At 38.8% G+C, this 12,515-nt stretch overlaps 1 pseudogene; it reads left to right on the forward strand.

Moving 5' to 3' along the window:
• Positions 1–351: 351 nt before the first annotated feature.
• LOC717112 (non-histone chromosomal protein HMG-14) lies at positions 352–1,579 on the forward strand (annotated as a pseudogene).
• Positions 1,580–12,515: the final 10,936 nt, after the last annotated feature.

The raw sequence follows: 12,515 nt of genomic DNA on the forward strand, positions 1-12,515 counted from the left end.
ATTTAGGGTCCCTTGAAGTTCCATATGAATTTTAGAATCAGCTTTCCCTCTACTGAGAAAAAGGTTGTTAAGATGTTTGTTAAGTATAGTATAGCATTGAATCTGTAATCAGTTTGGATAATATTGCAATCTTAACAATGTTAAATCTTCCAATCCACAAACACAAGATGTCTTTTCATTTGCTTAGGCCTTCTTTAATTTCTTTCAGCAAGATTTTGTAGTTTTCTGTGTACAAGTTTTGCCCTTTGATTTCCTTTGTTAAATTAGTTCTCTAAGTATTTTATTTTTTTGATGATTTTTTAGATTTGATTTTCAGATTGTTAATCACTAATGTATAAAAATAAAATTTACAGCAGCTCGGGCGGCGGGAGGAGTGGCAGCGGCCAGGCAGCCCAGTTTCGCGAAGGCTCTCGGCGCGCCGCTGCCCGCAGGCACCCGGCACGCGCCTTCCCCGCCGCCAGGATGCCCAAGAGGAAGGTCAGCTCCGCCGAAGGGGCCGCCAAGGAAGAGCCCAAGAGGAGATCGGCGCGGTTGTCAGCTAAACCTCCTGCCAAAGTGGAAGCGAAGCCGAAAAAGGCAGCAGCGAAGGATAAATCTTCAGACAAAAAAGTGCAAACAAAAGGGAAAAGGGGAGCAAAGGGAAAACAGGCCGAAGTGGCTAACCAAGAAACTAAAGAAGATTTACCTGCAGAAAACGGGGAAACGAAAACTGAGGAGAGTCCAGCCTCTGATGAAGCAGGAGAGAAAGAAGCCAAGTCTGATTAATACCATATACCATGTCTTACCAGTGGTCCCTGTCTCCCTTCTTGTACAATCCAGAGGAATATTTTTATCAACTATTTTGTAAATGCAAGTTTTTTAGTAGCTCTAGAAACATTTTTAAGAAGGAGGGAATCCCACCTCATCCCATTTTTTAAGTGTAAATGCTTTTTTTTAAGAGGTGAAATCATTTGCTGGTTGTTTATTTTTTGGTACAACCAGAAAATAGTGTGGGATATTGAATTACGGGAGGCTTTGACTGTCTCGGGTGCCAGTTTAACATTCCATAGATGGGGGATTAGTTTTTATATCCTATAATACAAAGCATATTAAATGGCAATATGGAATCAGTCCTGCATTTAATGTCTTGAACATTTTATTTTACTTCTGTTCTCATGTTTTTTAGTAGAATTGTTTCCTAAAGAAAACCACTCCTCGATCATGGCGCTCCCTGTTGGAATTGTGTGCACTCTGTAACATGTTTGGTTGTGGTCGTCCTGTTTGCCTACTAACTTCGTTACTGTGCTGTGAAAGATTACAGATTTGAATATGTAGTGTACATGCTATTCAGTTGTGAACTGGTGGGCCATATGTAACAGCTGACCAACATGTGAAGATACTGGTACTTGATAGCCTCTTAAGGAAAATTTGCTTCCAAATTTTAAGCTGGAAAGTCACTGGAATAACTTTAAAAAAGAATTACAATACATGGCTTTTTAGAATTTCGTTACATATGTTAAGAATAGTGTACAAATTGAAATGTCTGTACTGATCCTCAACCAATAAAATCTCAATTATGAAAATAAAAAATAAAATAAAATTTACTTTTATGTGTTGATTTTGCAACCTGCAACTTTGCTGAATTTACTCATTAGCACTAGGTTTTTTTGTAGATTATGCATGACTTTATACAAGATCATGTCACCTGCAAATAAAGATCATTATACTTCTTCCTTTTTAATTTGGATGCCTTCTATTCCTTTTTCTTGTCTAATTGTTTTGGCTATAACTTCCAGTACAATATTGTATAGAAGTAGGCATCCTTATCTTGTTCCTAACCTTAGAGAAAATGTTTTTAGTCTTTCACAATTATGTTAGCTGTGTGTTAAATGAGTGGATTTAAGAGCCATCAGTTACAACAGAACATGTTGTCTAGTGTAGCCATTTTTCCTAGCATTTTTTCTCCAATGTATAAAGATACATTCCTAAGCATTAAAAACATATCATCTCCACGGTTCTATTTCTATGCCTTGGTCAGCACAAGATTGGAAAAATGGCCAATGGTTATAAAATTTTTCACACACGTTAATCAGATAAAAGCTTCAAGGCTTAGAAATGGCCTGTCAGGGGTGTACTGACGTCAACTCAAGAGCTGTCACTTTGCTTGCATATCTTGAATCTGGTGATTGTGGGAGTATTTATATGGTGAAAACTGACAAACACTACAAATCAAGACGTTTTTGGAGAGCTTGCTACTGATATAGGATTTTTTCAGGACCACTTCACCAGCCAGAGACCAAGTTTCACACATGCCCAGTGGCCTTGCTCTGCCCACTTGGCCCAGTAGGCTATGCTTGGCTCACACTACCGGTTCAGATCTTGTGCTCACAGCAGGATCCAAGCTCAGCCTTCGGTTGGGCCACACATGCCATGACCTGGTTCCACCTTGGGCTCTGGCTTCTGGATGATGGGAACATGGTGGTGCCTGAAAACTTCTGAGACACCAGCAACCACAGAACCCCAAAGAGGGTGCTATAACTTGTTTGTTCCCACTGCCCTGCTCCAGCCTGTGGCTTCTGGGCTGGCCCTGCCACCACTTGCTATTGCATGGGGCAGCTACCTAGCACCAGCAGAGGGCAAGAGGGCTACAATGTTACAGCCCCTTTCTGCCCCACTGTTCAGCGGGTCCCGGGTTCTTGTTTAGCATCCAAGAAGAATGAGGTTATGCGGACAACCAGAGTGAGCAAGGGAGAGAAGAGTTTTATTGAGTGACAGAACAGCTCTCAGCAGAGAGGGGATGTGAAGTGGGTAGCCCCTACCCAAAGGCAGGTAGTCCCAATGTGTGGCTGAGTCCAGGGTTTTTATGGGATAGGGGAGTGTCTGCTGATTGGTTCATGGGAAGCCTGGAAAAAAGCACCATTCAACTGGCTAAAAAGCATCGAGGAAGTCCTTACTCTAGTCGGGGACTTTACCCGGAACTGGCAACTTGGTTTTCAGGTTTCAGGCTGTCTTTGGCTTGGAGGTCAGGTTTCACCAGGGACCCACCCCTACCTGCCTAGGAATTTGTCTGCCTCCTGCCTCTATCATTAGCATCACATCCCTGGGCCTGATACAAAACTCTGATGTTCGCTGTTTGATAAACTCATGCCAAATATTCCCCCACGTCATTTGCTCTTAACAATATGAAATGCTGTGGCTGATGTTGCAGAGGTGTGGTAAAGAGCCTTGGGGTAGTGGGACATTTAACGTGGCACTATCCCATAGCAGGAGCCTGAGAATGTGTCTACAAGGTCAGTCTGTTCTGTCTTATAGTTCATCTTTGTTTTACTTATTCACATTAATTTTTCTCTATTGGCTTTTTGTGTTTCATTGTTTTGGGAACTTATGTTTGTTGGAATCTCACATCACTTATTAATTAGACAGTTCTATCAAGAGTAGCCAAAGATTCTCTTTTTAGGTCCTGTAAATCTAAAAAGACAGACTGTGACAGAGAAAACATCTTAAAAGAAGGCATGAAAAAAATGTTCTTCAATTAAGCTACTGAAAGAAAGTGGAATTCTTTTCTCAGAAGTAAGGGATAGTAAGTAAGGGTTGTCCAATTTTTGTTGCTGTCTTAAACTAATTATAAGCTGTGTACTAACCTTATATATTATATATATTCAGACTAACTATATTTTTTGCTCGAAATGGCATCCTGAGAAATTCAGAGACAAGGCCAATGTCATCTCAGCTCAGGTCATACATTTCTTTTCTTATATCTTGACTTCAGAGATGGTCAATTCCTATTCTATTCCAGGCTGGTAGACTTGCTTTCTATTAATCCAAATCATTTTAATGTGGAAAGACAGGTCCCTTATACTGTTACCAACCAATGAACAGCCCTCAAACTCCTCATCCTTGGCCACAGCATTCAATCTTCATCTGATGTGAGAATATGTAATTGGATTCATTATTCTATGAAGGGCAATAGACACTGAATTTTTAACTACTCAATCACACCATCAGCCCACTGAATTATCTCTACTTTTTCTGGCTTACTCTACATTTTCTGGGCAGTAAGCTATTATTTTTAATATTTGGCATAGTTTAATACATGTGGTGCTGCTGGTCACAGAAGACAGGGCTGAGTTTGAATTTACCTCAGGGGAGAATGTAATTTAAAATTACTACATTGTTTTCTAAATATCTAATCTATGCCATGGTGGGGTTTTGAAATAATCACTAATTCTGATAAAAACTGAGACAGAAGCCAAAATTACTACAGCATCTATTTTCACAGGGTTGCCAGAAATGACCATTTCAGGTCTTGGGTCAATGAGAACAACACATTTTTTAACACAGTAGGAACTTATTTATAGATCTATGTTTATCTGCTTCCCAGTACATGGGCCAGCATTTCTCTTTGGACTGAACTTATCTGTAAGTTGCTGTAGTAAAAAGCAAACCTCTCTGTGTGCAAACCCCAAGGAAAGAAATGTCCTCCACTATTCCTGTGGTTTACCACTAGGGGAGCTGAAGAGCCAGTCATCCAAGGTATGTGACCAAGACGCACCTAGAAGATATAGGAAGACATAAATCATGTAGAATTTGCCAAATAACTCTGCAAATGGGCTAAAAACATATGATGCTCTTGAAATAAAATCCTTACCAACTCAATTTCCCAAAATGAAATTTTCATTTTTTCTTATTTTTTTTGGTCCATAGAGCCCATGCACATGAAGGCTTAATTTCTTTCCAGCATTTTAAAAGAATTTCCAAACATTTATCTTTTTAAAAGTCTATATCCTTTTAAAAAGCGAAAGAAAGAGTCACTAATTAAGTATGCTAAGGGAAAATTCAATTCATTACAAATTATCTAGGAGCTGTATGCACCATTCCAGCTATGAAGAATCAATCCTACTCAGAGAACTAATGAGCCCTAGCTTATCCATTAAATTGGTGCCTGTCATTTAACATGATACACAGATGTATATGTACCTGCATGTTGTGTGAATTATTTATATGTAAATAGTACATATACCCCTTTTTCTTTTAAAAAAGGAATTCACTTGCTATAGACTTTAAAATCTGTCTTTTTTACTTGTACCTTTTTATTATTTATCAGAGCTCAAATGTAAAGCTATTTCTTCAATCACCAAATGACAATAATATACAAATCCTTGAAGTGATATGCAATGCAAGAACAACATGACTGTTAATTAAATCATATCCGCGCTTCTTAAAGCAAGCTCATATCTGTCTCTAAATAGCAAGATAACTTCAATACCCACCCCATCTCCAGAAGAATGTTAACATACTTGATTCTTTTTCCATTTTTCCTCTTCATTGCTGATGTCCAGCTTCCATCATGGTTATTACGGCTACTGAGCATAGTCACATGACAGGGTATGTAGACTCCTAATGGCTCAGGTGAAAATAAATTCATAAATAAAGAATTAGGCTGCAATCCCCGTGGGTGAGGAAGGCGAGCTCTGGAAGAGAAGGCAAGCTCCCTCTAGAGGAAAACTTGGACGAATGAGCATACTGATATTAAGAACATAGTCCCAAAACTCAGGGAGATTTAGACATCTCAAGAATGGTTGTTTTTGTTTTTGTTTTCCACTGCATGCTATTTAAAAAATACATACAACTCATTCTCATCACCGTATTTTTAAAACCATATAAGAATGCCCACAAGGCCGGGCGCGGTGGCTCAAGCCTGTAACCCCAGCACTTTGGGAGGCCGAGACAGGCGGATCACGAGGTCAGGAGATCAAGACCACCCTGGCTAACCCGGTGAAACCCCGTCTCTACTAAAAAATACAAAAAACTAGCCGGGCGAGGTGGGGAGCGCCTGTAGTCCCAGCTACTCGGGAGGCTCAGGCAGGAGAATGGCGTGAACCCGGGAGGCGGAGCTTGCAGTGAGCTGAGATCCGGCCCCTGCGCTCCAGGCTGGGCGACAGAGCGAGACTCCGTCTCAAAAAAAAAAAAGAATGCCCACAAATATAGAAGGGAGATGCTGGCCATTGTTTCCTCCAAAAAAGGAGAGAGAGAGAGAAAGAGAGAGAGAGAGAAAGAGAGAGAGAGAGAGAAAGTCTGCCCAGTGGCAATGGGAATCACATCCTTCCATTTATGGGCATTGCCACATGATTAAAACTCACTAAATATAGTGTGTCCACCCAAATTTCCAGTGAAATATTAATTCTTGTAATTGACAATACCTGTGAAATGTGAAAACCTAAAAATGAAAGTCAATAGAAATATTAACATAATGCCTCTAATGAGACAGCCCATGAAAACTTTTGTGACCAAAATGTACAGGGAAATACCAGAAATCTCTTTCAAAGTTTTGCACTCAGCTGACGTGGATTTTAAGGTCATCACTGCTTTAATTTTTAAATTTTAAAGATTTTTAATTTTTCTTTGAGAGTTGAGAGTAGGTTGGTGTCAATACGAAAACAACTTTATTAAATAAGTGAGTCTGTCCTACATACAACTTTGAAGGAAATAAAGTTGCATCGTGCAGCCTGCTTTGGTGAATTTGTTTTCTACATCTATATATCTTTTTTTTTTTTTTTTTTTTGAGACAGAGTCTCACTCTGTCACCCAGGCTGGAGTGCAGTGGTGCGATCTCAGCTCACTGCGACTTCTGCCTCCCAGTTTCAAGCAATTCTTGTGTCTCAGCCTTCTGAGTAGCTGGTTTACAGGCGTGGACCACTGCGCCTGGCTAATTTTTGTATTTTAGTAGAGACAAGGTTTCACCATATTGGCCAGGCGAGTCTTGAACTCCTGGCCTCATGTGATCTGCCCACCCCGGCTTCCCAAAGTACTTAGATTACAAGCATGAGCCACTGCTCCTGGCCCATGTAATATCTTCTGTCTTCAATCTTCACCTCTTTACTTAACAAAAACTTAATCCTAGAAAAGGAGCTGATAAGTTAAATCCTGTTAAGATATAAACAACTGGAAATTAACTCCTGGGATTAAACCTCAAGCCAACACTAAAAAAAATTCAAACAGTGAAATTTTAACTAAAATCACATTTTAAACTCAAAAATATGTTAAAGAAACTGGAAGTTTTGCCCCAAAGCATAAATAATTTCCATAAATGAAATGCCTTAGCTAAATTCTGCGTTTATAAATGGATGTATATAAAATTTTGCAAGTTCTAGTCATTTTTAAATTTATTTAAAATTCTATGGTGAGCCAAAATCATTTCGGAAAATTTCTTTATCCACAGTGTATGCATATGACAATATATAAATGTGTTTACATTCATTACTGCTATATTTATAATAGCAAATAAAAAACAAGGGAAATAATATAAATGTTCATCTATAGGGCAGTGGTGAAATGATTGATATACAACGAAATATCATGTAACCTTGTTTTGGCTATTTAAAAACTTGTGGGCCAGGTGTGGTGGCTCATGCCTGTAATCCCAGCACATTGGGATCCTGAGGCAGGAAGATCGCCTTGAGGCCAGAAGTTTGAGACCAACCTGGGCAACATAGTGAGACCTCATCTCTACAAAACAGTTAAAAAATTAGCTGGGTGTGGTAGTGTCTGCCTGTAGTCATAGCTACTCAGGAAGCTGAGGCAGAAGGACCACCGGAGTTCAAGAGTTTGAGGCTGCAGTGAGAGGTGATTGTGCTGCTGTACTCCAGCCTGGGCGACAGAGTGAGACCCAGACTCAAAATAAATTATAAAAAAATTGTGATAAACTACACACAACATAAAATTTACCATTGTAACTATTTTAAGTGTACAGTTTAGTTTAGTGATATGTAATGTGAAAATCGTCAGAATCAAAATGGGGTCACTTGTGCTTTAGAAAAACCAAAACCAGTCGGGCGCGGTGGCACAAGCCTGTAATCCCAGCACTTTGGGAGGCCGAGGAGGGTGGCTCACGAGGTCCAGAGATCGAGACCATCCTGGCTTACACGGTGAAACCCCATCTCTACTAAAAATACAAAAAAATCAGCTGGGCGTGGTGGCGGGTGCCTCTAGTCTCAGCTACTCGGGAGGCTGAGGCAGGAGAATGGCGTGAACCCGGGAGGTGGAGCTTGCAGCGAGCCGAGATCGCTCCACTGCACTCCAGCCTGGGCAACAGAGCGAGACTCTATCTCAAAAAAAAAAAAAGAAAAGAAAAGAAAGAAAGAAAAAGAAAGAAAAGAAAAGAAAAATAAATAAAAAGCCTAAACCCTGACAAATAGAGCTGGGAAAGGCCATGAAGGGAGGTTTCTCATGAAAAATGCCTGATAACAAAAACTAGTCACAAAAGACTGCAAAAACCACAACCTTGCAGTTTTTACTCAAAAAATACTTCTGCAAGAACATCTGCCCAGCAACTGCCTGTTTAACTTCAAACCGGCATCAGTCTTGTTATTGATCCTTGCTGCCAGGGACAATTATCTCAAAACAATTGAGTAATCATCCTCATTTTCCTTTAAAAACCTTCTTTTACCTCCCTGAATACACAGCTAGCTGACTGTGATACACATTTTCCCTTTGCAATGCCCTATTCCTGAATAAATATCCTTTCTAGGGAGCTTTCATCTGTTAGATATTTAGGTTGACAGTAACTATATTAAAATGAAGTTGATCTACCTGTGCTAAAATAATAAAAACTGATATACATAGTAACATGGAAAAAGTACAGTGCAGAATGGTGTGTATTCAATGAATCTATCACTTCTTTGCTTTTAAATGTCTTATTTGAAATACATTTTAAAATAAGTAATGTATGGATAATAATGTGTCATCCATGAACCTACTCCCGCAACTGGCAATTCTTAACATTGGTCATATTTCTTTCAGAGTGTGTATGTGTGTGTGTGTGTGTATGTGTGTGTGTGGGGTGAGTGTATATGCAAAAAAAATCCAGCTAAATTTGAAGTCTTTTTGTCCTTCATCCCCTGTCCCTTGAACCTTACTCACCTCTCGAGAATCACATGGGTTTAGTTTGTATCTATTTTTATATTTTCTCATACATATGTAACATGGATACAATATTGCTGTTTCTATGCCTTTTAAAATTTGCATAAATGCTATGACCTCTTTTCAATTTGCTTTCTTATTTCTCTATACGCTGAAGCTTGTTTTCTCCATTCAACATAGTTTTTGAGTACGAATGCCAATTGTATTTTTTGTTGGAAGGATATGTATATGTGCTTGTTTCTGCACTACAGCTTCCTGGTGATACACAAGATGCTGTTAATAGCATTCACATCTGGAAAGATGTGATGGGAATTAGTTGTGGGAATTAGGACTTCTACTTTCCATTTTCCACCTTCCAAAGAGTTTGAAATTTTACAATTGTTGTCATTTTGTAATAAAATAGTTAATCTAAGATACAAAAGTTTTATCCTGTTCATGTGGCAAGGGATGTGAATACATTATGGCAGGTTATATAGGTTAAATGCTTTTTACCTGGCAACATACCGTGTTGCTCAGGTGAAATGGGACTGTGCAGGACACGGTGCATTATGATGAAAGCAATGCAACTTTTAGAGAAGATATAGGTTCTAAGGCATGGGGAATGGGGCAAGAGATTACACAGAGGGGGCCAGCTAACTAAGCTTAGTAAAACTGAAGGAAATCTGTCTGCTAGGAATGCAATTAAGAGGGATGGAGAAGATAATGGACAGGGCCACACATTACATGTACAGAGGAAACACATTGTAATGGGAGTGAATAGATCTGATGTCAAGTACTGGTTTAGTCACTAACAACCATGAGTTTGGCTAATTCATTTAACTCTCTCATTTTAGTTTTTTCTCTCAATAGAATAAGACAAACATTTCTCATTCACTCATTCATTCACTCATTCATTCAGTAAATGTTTACTAAAGCTCTAGCAGGTGCCAGGCATCCTAGGCACTGTATTAGGTGCTGGCAATATAAAGAGGAACAAGGTGGAGTCCATCCCTCATGGAACTCTCCACCTTGTACTACTGGAGGCTGGCTGTCATTCTGAGTCTAGCCACCATAGGCAGAGTGCCAACCAGCAGAGGCTGGTGAGTTCTGAGAACTTCCCTGGGCAGATTCCATGTTGCTACAGCAGAGGCCAGATGATGGAGAAGAGAATAGTTACTCTAAGGGTCTCAGCAAGATTCCTGGGATGAAAACAGAAAAGATTCCCCTTTTTCTTGAAACTGGGGGAACTTGGCTTCAACTGAGGAGAAACAGATGAATTAGAACTCCGGCCAGAAGAGGGATATAACATGAGCGACAGAGAAGGGGATATTTGATTTTTTTAAAACTTAAATCAAGATAAAAGAGGATATGAAACTCATTATATATCTTCAGTTCCTACTTGCAGTCTCTTTAATGTTCTTAAAGTGTGTGAACTTTAAAATGGCCAAAAGCAGAAACTGTATTACAGTGGATCTCATGGGAGATGGAAAAAATGGGGATGATAATAGCTACTTCACAGGAATGCTATAAAAAAGAATAAATTTTAAAACCTGTTAATGTGATATAAACTTATAAAGGACTTTATAAGCATGAATTTATTATTATTATTTTATTTGGAGATCTATTAATATAAGATATAGATAATATTCTTCCTAGAAGTTGTTTCATTCCCTGGGTTCGTGAAAAGACACAAGTCCAATTGGCCCTATCTATCTCCAGTCTCATTTTGTGGACAGCCACCTTAAACTCTCATGTATTTGTAAAGACTGTCATTTCCAGAGGCTGCATTATGTGACCTAGCTCAGCAGAGGCCTGGGAACACTTAGGGAAATGTGACAAAATCCAGGAGGAGATTTCAGTTGGACATTTAAGTCAGAAACACACACACACATACCCCAGAACCTTATAAGTCCTTATAAGGCTTGGCCTGTGAGGCAAATGTGAAATTTTTTTCCTTGGATCGTCTTCTATTATTCCTAACTATAGCAAATATATTTTCATTAGCATTTGAAATATTAAAAACCATGTTCAATGCCTTCTAAGCTAATAATGACTATGGTAAAATTTGTGTGGTATCTCTTTTTAAAAATCTATTTACACCATTTTACCAAAAAGACAAATGCACCTGTATGTTCATGGAAGCACTACACGTAACAGCAAAAACATAGAATCAGCTTAGGAGCCTATGAATGGGCGATTGGATAAGAAAACATGAGACATATACATCATGGACTACTACACAGCCATAAAAAAAAATGAAATCATGCCCTTTGTAGCAACATGGATGCAACTGGAGGCTGTTATCCTAAGTGAATTAATCCAGGAACAGAAAACCAAACACTGCATGTTCTCATTTATAAGTGAGAGCTAAACATTGGGTACACATGGACATAAAGATGGGAACCATACACAATGAAGACTAAAAGAGGGAATGGGGAGAGATGGGGAAATGTTGAAAAACCACCTATTGGGTACTATGCTCGCTACCTGGGTGATGGGTTCAATCGTACCCCAAACCTCAGCATCACACAATATACCCTTGTAACAAACATGAAAATGTACCCCTTGAATCTAAAAGTTGAGAAAAAAATATTTATAATTGTTATCACAGAAGATACAGCATTCAATAGTTACATGTTTAGAAATAAATAGGCCCCAAGTAAAATACTTCTGAAACAGTATGTGTTTTTTTTTGTTGTTGTTGTTGTTGTTGTTGTTTCTGTAAACACAGTCAGGGAAGGCAATTTCATAGCCCAATACAATTAATAGTCTCAAAAGATTTTCTGGTATTCTAATGATGGAATGTCTTATGCATACATAACTCAAATTCAACAATTTCTAGTCATTATTTAAATGAGAGACTTAAGTATGTTAACAATTTAAGAGATGTTTACATAAAAAGAAACCTTCTGGACTTTATAATTATCCAGCCCAAAAGAAAATTATGGGACACTTCTCTGTATTTCCCAAAGGAAATGGAACAGAACAATTGAAAAGGAAAAAAATAAAATATAATAAATATTTGGAAAACAAAAAGGGGAAATCATATCATTTGAAGAAGGACAAGTTGCCATGATTCGTGCGATAGCTTTTGACTAATTTTTGAGAGAGAATTTTGTGCATGTGAGAGGCACACACATCTTTAGAAAAAGCTCCAAAACTCATTCTCCCTTTGAATTGTTCTCCTCTTTAACCTTAGATGATGTGGAGATAAACTCGAAGCTCAAATGTTAGGAGAAAATATCTGAAAGAAAGTCATAGGCCACCCCAGCACAATTCCTAGAAACGAAGGACAACTAGAGCAAAATCCAGTTAAGAAAATACTCTTGACTGGAAGCAGTGGCTCACGCTTGTAATCTCAGTAATTGGACAGGCTGAAGTCAAAGGACTGCTTGAGGCCAGGACTTAAAGACCAGTGTGGGCAGTATAATGAGACCCCCATTTACACACACACACACACACACACACACACACACGCACGCACGGAAAACACTCTCTAGGTTCCACCAAGCAGCAGAGAAGGGACAGAGGTGCATTAACTCATTTTTTAACAAATGGAAAATGGTCCAATAAAGAATTCCAACATATCCAAGTACATAAATGAAAGTTTCTATTTTTTTTTCCCAAAAACTACTACT

Source organism: Macaca mulatta, chromosome 4, assembly GCF_049350105.2.
Source record: "Macaca mulatta isolate MMU2019108-1 chromosome 4, T2T-MMU8v2.0, whole genome shotgun sequence".
In the NCBI taxonomy this organism is placed as follows: Eukaryota; Metazoa; Chordata; class Mammalia; order Primates; family Cercopithecidae; genus Macaca; species Macaca mulatta.